The 17,890-nt window shown below is 39.0% G+C and overlaps 1 long non-coding RNA gene across 2 annotated transcripts in view; it reads left to right on the top strand.

The window, feature by feature from the left end:
- Nucleotides 1-11,021, top strand: part of LOC133242901 (uncharacterized) — a 47,706-nt gene extending 36,685 nt beyond the window's left edge. For both annotated transcript variants that reach the window (XR_009734914.1, XR_009734913.1), the window contains exons 4-6: nucleotides 790-879; nucleotides 9,376-9,595; nucleotides 10,359-11,021. This is a non-coding gene — a long non-coding RNA (uncharacterized LOC133242901). The remainder of the gene's footprint in view (nucleotides 1-789; nucleotides 880-9,375; nucleotides 9,596-10,358) is intronic.
- The last annotated feature ends 6,869 nt before the right edge of the window (nucleotides 11,022-17,890 follow it).

Genomic DNA, 17,890 nt, shown 5'->3' with positions numbered 1-17,890 from the left:
GGTTTTATGGTGATGGGATTAGTTTCTGGGTGGTCTTTGGCCAATCATTCTAATTCAGAGTCTTTCCTGGTGGCGCAGGCATCGCTCAGCCAAGATGAATACTAGCAAGAGGGATTCTGGGAAGTGGACGGACATGCGATGTCTCTAGACCTTTCCCAAACTCTTTCAGTTGGTGGTGGCTTATTAGTTCCATATTCCTTATCAGGATCTCCTGTCATAAAACAACTCATGCAAATGGTTACTATGGTGCCTGGCCAGGGTGGGCAGTTTCAATCAGTGTGCTTCCCCTAACAGAAGGTGATAAGCAACATTAAGAAATAAATGTTTCTTAGTTCAGAGAAGGAAAGAATGGTTTCAATTAGGGGCTGGAGGAGGAAGCCTTGAAGCTGGACCCTGATGTCTGAATAAGGGTTTAACAGGTGGAGGGGAAATAAATTTTCAAACAATAAGAAGGGCATTGGTAAAAACTTTGAGCAAGGTAAGGAAGAGATGTGTTCAGAAAAAAAGGAATGGTATGATTTGGCTATAATTCAAGTTACAAGTAAAGGAGTACTGGGAGAAAACTAAAAAAGCATTTTTTATTGCAGGAAGAGGGGTTGAAGATAAGATTGAGGAGCAACTGAGGGTTTCTGGGACAGGGGAGTAACAAGTTTGTGAGTGGGAAGCATTAGAAGAACAGGAACTGGAAGCCAGGTAGTGAAGATAGGAAGGATACTGTTGCTATTGTGCGTTCCAAGGCATAAGTCCTATCAGCTATCTCCTGAACATCCCTTCCTCTCTCTTTTACAGTGTCCTAGTTATTACTGCTTGGATCAGTAATGGTCCAAAGTCTTGACTGAAGGAAGAAAATAAAGTCAAGGGAGAAACTGAAGACAACCTGTAAGTTTCTAATAGAATGATGTTATTACTGTTACTAAGTCCAAGCTCACTCTGCTCACCACATGACAGGCCAGTGAATCTGAGAGATGAAATGTTGAGGCAAGGAATACAACTTGATTCAGAAAGCCAGCTAACTGAGAAGGTGGCAGACTAATGTCTTAAAGAAACCATCTTGTTGGGGTCTGAATGCCAGGTTATTTTATAGAGCCAGAGAGAAAGAAGCAAAGAAACTAAAGTCAAAAGGCAGAATAGAGAGAGAGACAGTGAGGAAGTAAAATGAAAAGGGTCTTCAGTCTTGCAAAACATCTCTAGGAAGGGCCAGTGTTTGGAAGGAGTGTGTTAATCTCTTCTTTTTTGTAGCCATTCACAGGTGGGCAGGGTCATATTATCTCTCTGTGAGCTGAACAAAGGCACTTTAACAGGCAGAGGAGCAGGGTCCTTTGAGGCAGGCCATTATGTATGATTATAGTAAGAATAGTAACAAAAACCAAGTCAAAGAAACATTTCCATCAGGGAGTCAGAATTGGTTCTTCTCTGCAACATTACCAGAAATTGGTTTGGAGGAGATAGGTTTAGTTTTTGGTATGCAGTGTTAACGTAGATGAAAAATGTCACCTGCCAGATCAGTAAACAAAGGGTGTTGCCATCTTCAAGACAGTAGTCACTGCAGCAACCCTGACTGTGCACCCAGAGGGGATTCAGGCTAGAGAAGAGCGGGATACTGGCCCTTGATAGTTAAGGTGCATATGAAAGGAATGATTTCAGTGAACCCAGACTCTTGCATCTTCCCATACCTAGAAACCTGCTAAATTCATCAACAAGATGTCTGGTTTTCTTTAATTCACAGTACTATTTTGATGTCCTGACTACCTGGATTTTCTTGCCAAACTCCTATATGTCCTGACTCCTCCCTTACCTTGTTGGAGCAGGGCCTCAGAGCTATCTGAGAGTCTATCTTCTGGGCCTAAGTTCTCAGAAAATCTGCCCAATAACACATAATTCTCAACTTTTAGGTTGTGCATTTGACATTAGAGATGCTAGTGTGATTTTTATAAGATGTCCAGGAGGTGATGTGGACATTTGAAGAGTTTGCTGCTCTGAATCCTGGAAATAGAATATGATGTATTCCAGGAGGTGGAATGAAATAGTCTCTGTGGGAAGAGTTCTTATATGTTTCTTTTTAGCCCTGAGATTCTTTTCAGTTAGACTCTAGGACCCTGTGTTAAGGGTTCGTGACTCTCAGTAGTAGATTGAAATTAGTTTCACTCTTCTATATGATTGTCTTCTACCCCTAAGACACCCTTCCAGACCCAGAGGAAAAAGAGAGAGGGAATTAATAAACAGTTATATGCTATAGGAAGTAGGATGGAATGAAGTGTTCTCTTTTTCCAGATGAGCATGGCACCTGCCTGCCTAGGTGGGTGACTCCAGCTGATAAGCACAGAGTAACAGCAGATGGTATGAAAATACAGGTGACAAAATGAGCTGGCTTTGTGTTGATTCATGGTGTCCTATTTTGCTCCTCCAACTAGGGAGAAGATATTCTGCTGATTTTTACAGAACTGATAGGACTAGCTCAAATAGCTGAGGACAGAACCCTACTGTCTCTATGTGGGTACTTGCTTCTTCCTTAAGAATGCCTTAGACCTCAGCCCTCAATGATGTGGGGCGGGAGGGTGATTTGCTGTGAATAGAAAGGGGGTGAGGTCAGATGCAGAAACACATCGCTATCTCAGGACCTGTCATCATGTGCCTCTCCTTGTGATATATCTTAGGTCCCTCCTTTCTTTCATGGTATTACAAAAGTTTGCCTCCCTCCATCCCCAAAGCCCACAGTGCTGCAACCACATCCAGAGTAAAATATCCCTTAAGCACTTAAAAAAATGTGTAGCTTTGTCCTTAAAACATGTAGATTTCAATAATGAGGAATGGGTACCTGGGTTTTCTGTATATGCGTGTATGCTAAATCGCTTCAGTCGTGTCTGACTTGACAGCCCCATGGACTGTAGCCTGCCAGGCTCCTCTATCCATGGGATTTCCCAGACAAGAATACTGGAGTGAGTTGTTATGCCCTCCTCCAGGGGATCTTCCTTACCCAGGGATCAAACCCATATCTCTTGCACTGGCAGGCATGTTGTTTACCACTAGCGCCACCTGGAAGATCCCCTTGGTCTTCTGTAAGTAACCTCTTTCACTCTGCTAGCTGCTGCATACCTTGAAGCAATTGATCTAGTGCAGTGAATCTCACTGACAAAATACATCTGAATAACCTAGTTCAGTTCAGTTCAGCCGCTCAGTTGTGTCTGACTCTTTGCAACCCCATGGACTGCAGCACACCAGGCCTCCTTGTCCATCATGAACTCCTGGAGTTTACTCAAACTCATGTCCATTGAGTCAGTGATGCCATCCAACCATCTCATCCTCTGTCATCCCCTTCTCCCACCCTCAATCTTTCCCAGCCTCAGGGTCTTTTCTAAGGAGTCAGTTCTTTGCATCAGGTGGCCAAAGTATTGGAGTTTCAGCTTCAACATCAGTCCCTCCAATGAACTCTCAGGACTGATCTCCTTTAGGATGGACTGGTTGGATCTCCTTGCAGTCCAAGGGACTCTCAAGAGTCTTCTCCAACACCACAGTTCAATAGCATCAATTCTTTGGCACTCAGCTTTCTTTATAGTCCAACTCTCACATCCATACAGGACTACTGGAAAAACCATAGCTTTGACTAGATGGGCATTTGTTGGCAAAATAATGTCTCTGCTTTTTAATATGCTGTCTAGGTTGGTCATTAACTTTTCTTCCAAGGAGTAACAGTCTTTTAATTTCATGGCTGCAGTCAGCATCTGCAGTGATTTTGGAGCCAAAAGAAAATAAAGTCAACCACTCTTTCCCCATCTATTTGCCATCAAGTGATGGGACCTGATGCCATGATCTTAGTTTTCTGAATGTTGAGCTTTAAGCCAATTTTTTCACTCTCCTCTTTCACTTTCATCAAGAGACTCTTTAGTTCTTCACTTTCTGCCATTAAGGGTGGTGTCATCTGCATATCTGAGGATATTTCTTCCGGCAATCTTGATTCCAGCTTATGCTTCATCCAGCCCAGCATTTCTCATGATGTACTCTGCATGGAAGTTAAATAAGCAGGGTGACAATAAACAGCCTTGACATACTCCTTTCCCTATTTGGAACCAGGGAATAACCTAGGGGAGCCCTTTAAACATACAGATGCCCAGGCCCATCTTGTGGTTATAATTCCTTTGGTTTGGGAGGTAGGACCCAGAGCTATGTATGCTTTACAAGCTTCCTGAGTGATCCTCATTTACATGAAATGTGTTATCAGAAAATTAAATTATTTCCATCTTGCCCTTTGACAACACTAGCTGGGGCCTACTGGCCTCATGTCCCATTCCCTAGTTGTATTAGCATCATCAATTTAGTGAGCACAAGTTTCACAAAGGGAAAGATATTAAAATGTGTATTCTCAACCCCCATCCTATAACTACTTAATCAGAATCTCTGAGAACAGGATGCTAGAATTGGCAGTTTTACAAACACCACAGTTACATATAGTGCACTAGTCTGCAAATCTAGTGCACTAGTCTGCAAATCACACTTTGAGAACTACTGATCTGAGCCTGGGAAGTTAAAGTTGGCAGGAGCAATGTGGTTTGGGGCACAGTGGAAAGAAGAGGTAGATCACATCAGCTGTTGAGTCACTGCAGCTCAGTGGACCAAAACGGTCTTGGTTGGAGTCTCCACATCAGTAATGTACTGAGCTGTGGTTACAGCCTAGGCAAATGAGGCCAGATGATAGCTAGAGAAGACTGCTAATTAATTAAGCTTGGCCTAAGGTCAGGCCACCAACTGGCAGACGCAAGTTCTTTTTTAAGTAGGAGAATTTTAAGTTGGATGAGAAGGATAAGAGAGATCTGAAATATGAGAACTTTTCCTCTGACTTCTCAAACCCCTTTTCTTATTTCTCTCAGAGCTTAAGTAGTTTCCTCTGTAACAGTATCAGGATTGACTCACAAATTATTATTCATTGTTAAATTATGTTAGGAATGTGTTCAAAATGCAAGAACAGGGTGTACAGTGTAGACACTACTTGAAAAGGCACTTAGATATTTTTTCTTTAAGTGAGGGAGGAATATTTTTTCTGTGATATTTGAAAAGTGAAAGAAGTGTTTGCATTTGTCATATGGTATATTCTATAAAACCATCTCCTGATTTCCTATTGAGTGTCCTTCTTCTGTGAAAGGCCATGTAAGGTAAGACTGGTTGCTTTTCTGTTAATGAAAGGGTGCAGAGGGTATAACTCTTACTACTGGTGGTTAAACTGAGTTTGAGATTTCACATATACTATGACTTTCTGCTGTGATTTAAGCCTTCTACTGCTACATATTACTCAGAGTATTGTCTCCTCTTCCAGCCAACTAGATGTTAAGCTTCCTGAGGGTAGGCATCTTGTCTCAGACTTCTTTATAATCCTCTATCCAGCCTAGGACCATGCTCATATATGGCTGAGTAGTATTCCAGTGTGTGTGTGTGTGTGTGTGTGTGTGTGTGTGTCTGTGTCTGTGTGTATCACATCTTCTTTATCCATTTATCTGTTGATGGATATTTAGGTTGTTGTTGACATTTGCAACAACATGGATGAACTTGCCATTATGCTAAGTGAAATTAGAAAAAGACAAATACTGTATGATATCACTTATATGTGGAATCTAAAAAATGCAACAAACTAGTGAATATAACAGAAAAAAAGAATCAGACTCACAGATATAGGGAATAAACTAGTTGTTACCAGTGGGGATGGGTGGGTGGAGGGGAGGTATAGAAGATTAAGAAGATTAAAGCCAGAAGGAAAAACACCAATACAGTATACTAACGCATATATATGGAATTTAGAAAGATGATAACAATAACCCTGTGTACGAGACAGCAAAAGTGACACTGATGTATGGAACAGTCTTATGGACTCTGTGGGAGAGGGACAGGGTGGGAAGATTTGGGAGAATGGCATTGAAACGTGTAAAATATCATGTATGAAATGAGATGCCAGTCCAGGTTCAATGCACGATACTGGATGCTTGGGGCTAGTGCACTGGGACGACCCAGAGGGATGGTATGGGGAGGGAGGAGGGAGGAGGGTTCAGGATGGGGAGCACATGTATACCTATGATGGATTCATTTTGATATTTGGCAAAACTAATACAAATTATGTAAAGTTTAAAAATAAAATAAAATTAAAAAAAAGAAGATTAAGAAGATTATAAATTAGGCATAAAATAAGCTATAAGGATATACTGTATAATATATCCTTATATTTTACAATAATTATACATGGAGTATAACCTTTAAAAATTGTGAATCACATAATTGTACATCTGTAACTTATATAATTTTTTTGTCTTTTTTTAATTAATCTATTTTTTATTTTATTTTTTAACTTTACAATATTGTATTGGTTTTGCCATATATCAACATGAATCCATTATATAATATTGTCCATCAACTATACTTCAATTACAAAAGATTGAGCTTATATGAGAGTAATGATATGGGAATGACAGGAGTGTAAACATCCACTCTACTTGTGTTTAGTTGTAGTTCTAAGACACAGAGCAGCATGAGATGAGGGATGTTGCAATTTTGGCAATCTACCCCAGCATTTGCTATGTATACTATGCACCCTTAAACTGTGATATTTACAGTTGATGATAGCTGAACCATTCTTAGCAAAATGGGTACAAGACTAAGAAAATTAGTAAGTTTCATTCACAAGAGTTGAAGAGAAGGAGTCATCCTTCTGCTTTGTAGTAATAAAACTAGTGACTCTAGGCCCTAAGATATGAGTCATAGAAACTTGAATGAATCTGCCCACTTTCATAATATTTGTATAGACATGAATTATCTGCTTCCCACCTCTATACATATTATTTCAGGTGAACTGTGTATGAGTATACTAGGAGTGAGGAGGAATTGTCCCCTGTGAAGACAATTGGGCATAGAGGTAGAGCCATTCTTTGAAAAGGAGAAGATTTGATTTTACATATAGTGATATTTCATAAAAAGCAGATATGTTAGAGTCTTTTTTGCCTTCTTACTGACACTTCTGAAAAAGTGAAAGTAAAGTCGTGTCTGACTCTTTGCGACCCCATGGACTGTAGCCTACTAGGCTCCCCCACCTATGGGATTTTCCAGGCAAGAATACTGGAGTGGGTTGCCATTTCCTTCTCCAGGAGATCTTCCCAACCCAGAGACTGAACCCAGGTCTCCTGCATTGTAGGCAGATGCTTTACCCTCTGAGCCACCAGGGAAGTCACTAACACTTCTACTTAACTACTAACTGCCATAAGAGCAAACAAGATAACTGTTGTGTAAAACACTAAAGTTTTACTGTCCTGCAGGTACAGTCATAAATCTGTAAAAGAAGTGTTGATGGTAATACCACTTATGTGAAAAAGAAAAATGTAGTTGACTTCCTAAGACTTTAAAAACAAATTTTTATTGCTGTATAGTTGCTTTACAATGTTGTGTTAGTTTCTGCTGTATAGCAAAGTGAATTGGTTAAACATGTACATGTATCCCCTCCTTTTTATGAATTCCCTTCCTATCTAGGTCACCACAGAGTAGAGTTCCCTGGACAATAGAGTAGGTTTTCATTAGTTATCTATTTTATACATAGTAGTGTATATATGTCAATCCCAGTCTCCCAATTTATCCCATCCCTGCTTTTCCCCTTGGTAACCATATATTTGTTTTCTGCATCTGTGATTCTATTTCTGCTTTGCAAATAGGTTTATTTGTACCATTTTTTCTAGATGCCACATATAAGTGATATTCCTAAGACAGTTTAGAAATAGAAAATATTATGCAAATTAGTTGAGATAATTAGGTATTTAACAAAGGGTTTGGTTTCATTCAACTATCTGAATAGTTCTCAGAATTCTTATCAAATATCTGCTTCCCTTTTTGATTCCAGGTCTTCTCTGATAAAGTGCTTTTTAGGTAAACCTTGCCCCACTACAAAAATCAGAACCAGACTTTGGTTGAACTAACAGAATGGGCCAGAGACGGGAAGGATGGTGCTGAGAACCTAGATCTACTTACATATGTCAAGCAGGCAGGGAGGCAGCCAATCTGGAAAGTTCCAAGCTGCAGGCATTAGGAAAAGGTCCAGACAGCTAAACAAAGCCCAGGTGATACACTGAGATCCAGACAGGCCAATAATTGATATGAGAGTTCTTATAACAGATGGCAAGGAACAAGTCATGAAGATAAGTTTTAATGAGCACAGAATCTAACCACAAAGACACATTCAAGACAGGAATTCTAGGTTAGGTATGAAGCTAAGATTGGTTATAATAAGGCAGGAGGTCAGAATGAGGTCTAAAATGAAGATGGCAGTACTGGTCATTGAGATTATGGTTCCAGAATTAGAGATGAAGTTGAACCCATGGGCAGAAAGAGAATGGCTTCAGCTATTGGGCTTAGTTAGCTGCTGGGTTCTAAGCTAAATATGAAGATAAGTATATTTCTATGATAATTTTATTTAGATAGATCCCTGCTGCCATTTCCCAACACAAAGGAAAACTAAATTTTTATATCCTTCTGAAGAGTGCACTTGCTTATAAAATCTCATCTTAAAATCTCTTCTGGTATGTATTTATTCCAAAAAGTTAATTCAATTGCTGTCTTTCAGATACTGTGGAATACTGAGGTGAATAAAACATAGCTATTGGCCTTAGAAAACTTACAGATTCTTGAAGAAGCAAGCATCTAATTACATCTGTTCAGTCACTCAGACATGTCCAACTCTTTGTGACCCTATGGACTGTAACCTGCCAGGCTCCTCTGCTCAAGGGATTTTTCAGGCAAGAATACTAGATTGGGTTGCAATTTCCTCCTCAATGATTACAATACAGCATGCTGAAAGCACAAGGAATAGAGGTAACCCCATTAAGTCATTCGATCAACCAAATGCATGGAGTGTCTTCTATTTTATAGCATTGGTCTGGAAACACAGGATAATCCCCAGTCCAGACTTTCAATGTCATAGAAAACTTCCAAGAGAAGGTGAAAGTTGATCTGAATTTTGTAGAGGTAGTCAGGTAAAAGCATGTGGCAAACATTATTCATTCTCCCCTTCCTGCATACAAATAGAAATCTGAATTTTTTGAGGCAGCATTGTAGTAAAAGCTGCCTACCCATTCATATACCATTCTAGGTTTGAATGACCATGTAAGTGAAAAAAAAAAGCCTGTTGAACAGGGCTTTGTTGAAAATATTTTTCCCCCAATGAAAATGAACTTAGCTGACAGGTTCTTCCCTCTTCCTTTTATTCATGCTTGGAATGCAGATATGAAACCTAGAGATGGAATCATCATCTCTCAGCCATAAAACCTCCTTACAGTAATGGTAAAATAAAAAGATAGTAGGAGTCTTGGTCCCTGATGATACCATACAACTTATATTTCCTTTGGATTTTTGTTTAAGCCATTGTAGTCACTTTTCTATGATGTACTGTTAAATACAATTCTAAGTAATAAGAAGAGTACTGGAGTTTGGTGGTAAAGAGTTCAAGAGAAACCTCCCAGGCATAGGAAACAATGAGATTCACAAAGATGTGGAGTGAGAAGCTCAATATGAAGAAACTGTAAGGAAACCAACTGATTGGAGTTATGAAGAGAAGGAGACCAGAGATGAAGTTGTAGAGGTGAGTAAAGGCCAGTTCCTTGTAACCCATATTAAGGAGTGTGAGCTTTGTTGTAAAAGTAATAAAGATTCTCTTGTGGATTTTTTCATGACTTAATATTTGCATTTTAGAGAGAACATTTTATTAGAATATTTAGAAACATTTGGGAGAGACTGATGGCAGGCAGATTAGATGGGAGATTTATATCGTCCAGGTGATTAAAAACCAAAACTAAGTTAGTAGAAATGGGAATTGATAGACCAGATTGGAGTTACTAATTGTAGGTCTCTAGAAGAGATTCAAAATATATCAAGGAGGTAGAATCAACATAGATTGGATGTGTAAATTTGAAGCAAAGAACATCTCAAGGATGATCCTCAGGTTTCTGTCTTGGGTGACCAGACGATTCACCAAGATTGGTACTACAGGAGGAAATGATGGTTAAGTAATGATCCAAACTCTGATATCTCTGAAAACCAGAGAGAATTAAAGTATATTTTGCCAACTGTAAAAGTACCTCTCAGGAACAGTGGTAATACAGCCTCAACTGTTAAAAATGACATGTATATAAACTTAGTATTTTCAGAAAATTCCTAAGTAGATTGAGATAGAGATAATAGTGTTTTATTTTCATGCAATACAATGTTTATGCTGTTCTTTAATATTTCTTAGAACGTGGTTAGAAAAAAAACAAAAGATAAAAACAAAGATAACAACACCAAAACAGCTATACTACAGTAACCATAGTAATGTTTTCTGTTTCTTTCTTTGTTTCCTATTTCAGCCCAGTTCAACTCTGTAAAGAGAAAATGATGAATGGAGAAGAATAAGAGGGAAAGAAATGAGCCATAAGAGACATTTAGCAGACATTATTTTAATGTCTCTGACATAGTTTTGCATAGTTTCACACCTTTATGAGTTTATTGCTATAATGGTGGCAGGAAGATACAGGTTCCAGGCACCGCTAAGTAATGAGACAGTTTTGAGTTTTACTTGATACTTCCAGTAAAGTCTTTTCACAGTATCTGTGCTCTTTCAATCCAGAGTAAAGAGTGCTCACATAAAAAGCCCTAGCAGTGGCAAAAGGAATCAAAACTCCCTGCATTCTTTTCCATCTAGATGTCCTCTCTTTGGTTTGGTCAAGTCAAGATGAAGGGCAGAATAGGTTGGCACTTGTTATCAGCCCATATAACCACATCACAGTGAAAACAGTGATGTCCAAAGTTTAGTAACCATGACTGGAAAGGGCTGGTTGTGCCTGAACTTCTGTACTTGATTGCATAAACCAGTAGCCTATATTTGGACAAAGTAACGAGAGGAAATTGTAATTATTCATTTCATCTTGGTAGGATTTGGCTTATTGCTCCTGCCTTCTGAATTAAATGGATTTAAAAGAGACTGAAAGACTTAGAAAAGCTTCTCTTGCTACAGATGTTCTGCTCTCTTTGGCGGGGGGTGGGGTAGGGTGGGCATCACACCACACAGCTCACAGGTACTCAGTTCCTGGATTCCCGGATCAAGGATTGAATCCAGGCTATGACAGTGAAAGACCAGAATCCTAACCAATAGGCCACCAGGGAACTGCCTCTGCTGCTATTCTTAAACAGTGAAAGACTGCTCCTAATACACGAGAGGGTATTGGTGGGAAGGAGAAAAACAGATATTGTGGAATAACTAGGTTCTTATGAGCTAAAAATATTGACTGAAAGTTGTTGACTGTGGTCACATGAGCTTTATTGGCATACCGAAGGAAAAACTGAAGAAGAAAAGATTGCTTTATGAAATGTATTTTTTTTGGAGACCATGTTGGTAGGTAAGTTTGAAAAGAAATCCTTGGGGTAAAATCAGAAACTAAGATAGTATTTGCTAAAGTATCATTTCAATGCCTAGATACTTAGTCATCAAATGTATTTTTAGTTACCTGTTTAATTCACAACATTCTGACACAGTGCTCAATAGTGAGAAGTATAAATCCCACACTCTGGGATTAGATAATAAAACAATCCAAGGGGATTTTTTTTTTCCTGATCGCACATTGCATTCATCTCATACCTTGAAGGACAAGGGCTCATTTCACTTTAAACTTTTCTTTTTCCCTGCCACAGCCTCATCACAGATGATTTTCATACAAATGTGTGATCTTTTTGTGATTTACCTCAATTACTCTTTCTACCTTTCATTTCCTAGAGTACTTTGCAGAATCCTAAACTATTTTGATTCCAAAGCGGGTTAGTTATGTATCAGTACAAAATCAAAGGCTCACCAATCAGAAAGCTAGGAATGAAATAGGTATCCGTCTGTGATGGCATTATAGTGATTTGGGCAGACCCGGTGGTAAGGCAGTGACAGAAGATGTGCACCACTGTCACTTTGCATGGAAGCAGGAAGGTACAGGAAGAAGCAATAATGCCTTAAGAGGAGTATAACAGAAAGGGAAAGAATAAGAAATAAAGCTGAACTTATAGAAATAGCTTCTAATTTACTTTTCATTATATCTAGAAGCTCTAGAGTGCCATCTGACCTTTCTACCAGGAGAAGCAGTAAATAAAATGTATAAATAATTTGTATTTTATATGTGTTTTGTACCTCAAATATGGAACTCAGCCTATTTGAGAATGAGCATTCCTAACTGCAAGGTCAGTGAATTCAGAATCAACTGGACTATCAACTCCTTTTGACAGAATCTATTTGTTTCAAAGTCATGTTATTTGCCCTTGTAAGAAGCAAGATAAACAGAGCAGTTTCAAAGAAAGTTGTGAGATAGTTGGGCTTTAAGAATTTGACTTTGACAAGTTCGAGAAGTAAAAACAGGGGTGGAGGGGGGGTTGGGGATGTTTAGGGATGTAATAGGGATGCTTATCCTATTTAAAAAAAAACAGAATCAATAACTAATTTATTCAACAAGCACTTATTGAATACCTTCCATGTGTCATTTGGTGATGGGCTACATACTAGACGTGTTAAAAATGAGAAGCAGGCAGGATACATTTCAATCCAGGAGAGGAAGAAGGTGATTCCATGACAGAATAGCAGGTGAGATTTTAGGTCAAATGTAGCCTTTAAGCATCTCTCATATTCTACCAGGGAGGTGACTATTAACACTTACATAAAGGCCCTACCTGACACAGGAGGAAATAGAGGCCCTGCAATACAGTCCTAATTTTCCTCCTATTCCTAGATAATGAAGACAATGAAAACATAATTTTAATTGAAAAATTGATGGGAATGAGTAAAAGCTTGCATGCTTATAAAAATTTCTGCAGTTCTTGGCCTTTCCATATTCTTATGATAAAGCCCACAGTGGTCACTTCCTTAGTATATCCCCCAATGAGGATATATTTAAATAGATCTATTTAAAATAGACTTTACTTTTTAGAGCAGTTTTAGGTTCACAGCAAAATTGAGGAGAAAGTATGGGGAGTTCCCATAAACACACTAACCCCACACATGCATAGCCTTGCCTACTATCAACATCCTCCACCAGGGTGGTATATTTATTACAAATGAGGAACCTACATCAACACATCATGATCACCCAAAGACCATTATTTATGTTAGCTTCATTCTTGGTGCCGTACACCCCATAGTGTCAGTCACTCAATCGTGTCCAACTCTTTGTGACCCCATGGACTGTAGCCCGCCAGGCTCCTCTGTCCATGGGATTTTCCAGGCAAGAATACTGGAGTGGGTGGCCATTCCCTTCTCCAGGGGATCTTCCTGACTCAGGGATCAAACTTGAGTCTCGTGTGTTGCAGGCAGATTCTTTACCAACTGAGTCACCAGGGAAGCTATACCAGGGAAACTACAATAGGGAAGTACGTTTTATGGGCTTTGACAAATGCATAATAACATGGATCCAACATTATAGTTCAAGCAGAATAGTTTCACTGCCCTAAACATCTTCTCTGCTCTGCCTATTCATCCCTCCCTCCACCCTAACACCTGGCAACCACTGATCTTTTTACCATCTACATAGTTTTGCCTTTTCTAGAGTGTCACAGAGTTGGAATCAAACAGTATGTATTCTTTTTAGATTGGTTTCCTTTTTCTCAGTAATATCCCTGATAGCTTAAGTGGTAATGAACCTACCTGCAACGCAGGAGACACAGGTTTGATCCCTGGGTCAGGAAGATCCCCTGGAGAAGGAAGTGGCAACCCACTCCAGGATTCTTGCCTGGAGAATTTCATGGAGAAGAAAGCCTGGCAGGCTAAAGTCATTAGGGTAGCAAAGAGTTGGACACAAGTAAGCATGCATGCACTATACATTTGTGATTCTTCCAGTCTTTTCATGGCTTAATAGCTCATTTCTTCTTAGCACTAAATAACATGCTATAATAGCAAATGATGACACCTACCAGAATTATACTAAAATTTAAAAAAACTAACGTGTTGGCTAGGAAATGCAACAGCAGGAATTCTTATATACTGCTGATGGAAGTGTAAATTGGTACAGCCACTTTGGGAAACTGCTTCTCTATCTTGATTAAAGCTGAATATATGCTTAACTTATGACCCAGAAATTCCATACCAACATAAATACATACGTAGATTCACCAGTAGCATGCACAAGAAATTTCACAGCAGCATCATATGAGAACCAGTAAGTTAATGTTTATCAACAGGAAGATGGATACATAAAGTATATTCTGTTAGTTCAATGCTTCACAGCTATGAAAACGAACAAACAACTACCACAGGCAGCAATGTGGAGGAAGCTCACAAACACCATGTTGAGTGAAAACTGTCAGCCACAAAAGACTACATACTCTTTGATTACAGTTATATGAAGTTCAAAAACACAAACCTAATCTATGATAATAAATAGTGATTAATTTTGAGTAGGAGGAGGATAATGAATGGGAAGGGGAATGTTCTGTTTGACTTGGGGAATGGTTACACAGGGGTTTTTATTTTTCGGGTGGGGGGCAGGGGTTGTTTGTCTGTCACATCATGCAGCTCATGGGATCTCAGTTCCCCGACCAGGGATTGAACTCTGGCCGTGGCGTTGAAAGTCCAGAATCCTAACCACTAGGCCACCAGGAAACCCCTACACAGATCTCTTCATGCTGTGAAAATTCATTGAGCTGTATGCTTATGATTTGTATACTTTTTAGAATGCATATTGTTATATTTCAGTATAAACATTTATTAAAGAATATAGAACCTCAGTTGGACCTATTGAGATCTAGAAAAGCTATATGGTTATCTATGATAGGAAGCCTACATTTTTTTCCAACCTGCACTTATTGGGAATTAGTAGACTACACAAGGGGTTAATCTCATGAGCTAAGGATAGCGTTTTTATAGATAAGGTGGGATTGGGACTTTGGTGTGTCTGATTTCAAAGCCTATGCTCACAGCCACTATCCCATACTGCGTTTTATTATGATTATATACTCTCTTCCAGACCTATTTATGCTAAACATCTGTGGTTCTGTGTATTTTCTTTTCCCATTTTATTTTATGACACAGAGGGATAGCGAAATGCTAAGTGTATCCTCAATTATGTTTCATGACACCAAAATAAAGTTGAAAGACATTTGTTTGCTCTAAACAAGGCCAAATGAGTATCATGCATGTGTATGTATTATTTTTTGTGTTGTGCTCGTAAGCCTTAGGAATATGTACGTGGTATGTCATTATATCTTTTGAATAATTTTTCACTTGTTTCAAAATGCTTTTCATATTTTGCTTAGCATTTGACAACAGTCAACACTGAGCAGACAATCTCACTGAATTTTCTGTGTTGGACATTTAAGGGTTTTCCCCCTTCTCAGGATATATTGGGTTGGCCAAAAAGTTCTTTCAGGTTTTCTGTTACGATGTAATGGAGAAACCTCAAATGAATTTCTTTGTCAACCCAATGCTAATTCAAAGTCTTTCAGGGTCTGCAAGCAGTTTAATTTTTTCCAATGTGCATTGACTTGTATGGAGATAGTAAATTGTATCTGTCACTGTTCATCTGTTGTCCAGTGATAACATTTGTTTAGTTCCCCAGGAGTGTGTTTTAATTCCCACCCCCACCATCTTGACTAACTCTAACATTCATCCTTCTCTGGTTCTTAATAAATTGGTGAAACTGCAACCCCACCAGTCATTTATAGGACTGTAGCACCTCCCTATTAACCATTCATACACGCTGAAATTCGGTCATTCATTTTTACTCTTAGCTTTCCACCTCTTAAACACTTTATAATCCATAGCTAAAGTAGCACATGCTCACCCTCTAGTTACAAGCATGGAAAGATGTGTGAATAGTACTGTTTTCATAGAAGCACTTTCCTTCCCTGCTGCTGCTGCTGCTGCTGCTGCTGCTAAGTCGCTTCAGTCATGTCCAACTCTGTGCAACCCCATAGACAGAAGCCCACCAGGATCCCCCATCCCTGGGATTCTCCAGGCAAGAACACTAGAGTGGGTTGCCATTTCCTTCTCCAATGCATGAAAGTGAAAAGTGAAAGTGAAGTCGCTCAGTCATGTTCGACTCATAGCGACCCCATGGACTGCAGCCCACCAGGCTCCTCCCTCCATGGGATTTTCCAGGCAAGAGTGATGGAGTGGGGTGCCATTGCCTTCTCTGTTCCCCCTAGAGGTTAACTATTTAGATTTCCTATTGAATATCATAGATGATTCTTCTCTATTTTTGGATTAAAGATAGCTTGTCCAGTATTCTAGCTTTGTTCATGTATTCATTATTATTGCTTTAACTGGTTAAATGCACTTGATATCATTGACACGTATATTCCTAAGACAATTTATGGTTTAAATGTTCAACTCATTTTTTAATATAGCAATAGTTTCAAAACATCAAACTTTAATATACACATCTTTATTTGTGATATAATAATCAATTTTCTTCATTTAATTATTTAGAGACTATACTACAGAACTCCTAAAAGGGCAAAAACAAATAAAGCATTATTTCCAAAAGTAAGGCTTGCAGAGTCAATAATTAACATGACAAGGTTGTTAAATGTTTGAGATCCTTAACAATGTAAGGCATAGAGCTAGCCTGGAAGACCATTAAGTAAATATGATCTATATTATGGAGAAGAGTAGATCCTCATTCCCTTAGGTAGATGCAATAAACTAAGAAATCTTACTCTTAAAAAACATTACTGGAGTATAGTTGATTCACAATGTTGTGTTAATTTCTGCTGCACAGCAAAGTGATTCAGATTATATATATATATATATACTTTGTCATATTCTTTTCCATTATGGCTTATCACAGGATATTAAATATAGTTCACTGTGCTATACAGTAAGACCTTGTTGTTTATCACATCTTTATTATAGAGTTTAGGTACTAATTTTAGAGCAGCTAACAACTCGCTAACAACTTTGAACTTGTTCAGACTTAAAAACAATGACACACCCACATGCTCTCTCAGCACCTTTCAATAACCTGCCTGTTTCAACACTTGGTAGCTTCAGATCAGATTATTAGCTTTTACCTTTCTTTTTTACTTTTAGCAAGGTAATTGGAAAGGTGAAATTGATAGAAAGTTATACAATTCAGCGGTATTAATATTCCTGCATTGCCTGTAGGAGTCATAGTCTGACTTGTTTTTCTCGCAGACATTTGGTTATAAATCCAAATGAGTATCTTTTAATCAGTCCTGGAAGAGAAATAGCTCATCACAACCTGTTAAGAGATATTTGTGAAAAATGTAATGAAATGTTTCAAGAAGAAGGAAGAGACGTAAAACACCAAGATTCTCATGAAAATGTATCTAGTCTATTGATGAACTCAAATTCCAAGTCTGAGTTTTGAAACAAAATTTCCATGGCATTTTAGCTAATCTGCAATGAAAGAAAGTGAAAGTGAAAGTCGCTAGGGACTGTCTGACTCTTGTGAACCCATGGACTCTATAGTCCATGGGATTCTCCAGGCCAGAATACTGGAGTGGGTAATTGTTCCCTTCTCCAGGGGATGTACAGTCCGTGGAATTCTGCAGGCCAGAATCCTAGAGTGCATAGCCTGTCCATTCTCCAGGGGATCTTCCCAACCAGGGATCGTACTGAGATCTCCCACTTTGCAGCCTGATTCTTTCCCAGCTGAGCCACAAAGGAAGCCCAAGAATAGAGAAGTGGGTATCCAATCCCTTCTTCCACACTTTGCGACCACATGGACGATACAGTCCATGGAATTCTCCAGGCCAGACTGCTGGAGTGGGTAGCCTTTCCCTTCTCCAGAGGATATACAGTCCATGGAATTCTCCAGGCCAGACTGCTGGAGTGGGTAGTTGTTCCCTTCTCCAGGGGATCTTCCCAACCCAGGGATTGAACCCAGATCTCCCACATTGCTAGCCAATT

This window comes from Bos javanicus, chromosome X (genome assembly GCF_032452875.1).
Source record: "Bos javanicus breed banteng chromosome X, ARS-OSU_banteng_1.0, whole genome shotgun sequence".
NCBI classification, from domain to species: Eukaryota; Metazoa; Chordata; class Mammalia; order Artiodactyla; family Bovidae; genus Bos; species Bos javanicus.
The sequence above is the reverse complement of the archived record's forward strand: the minus strand, read 5'-3'. Positions and strand labels throughout refer to the sequence as shown.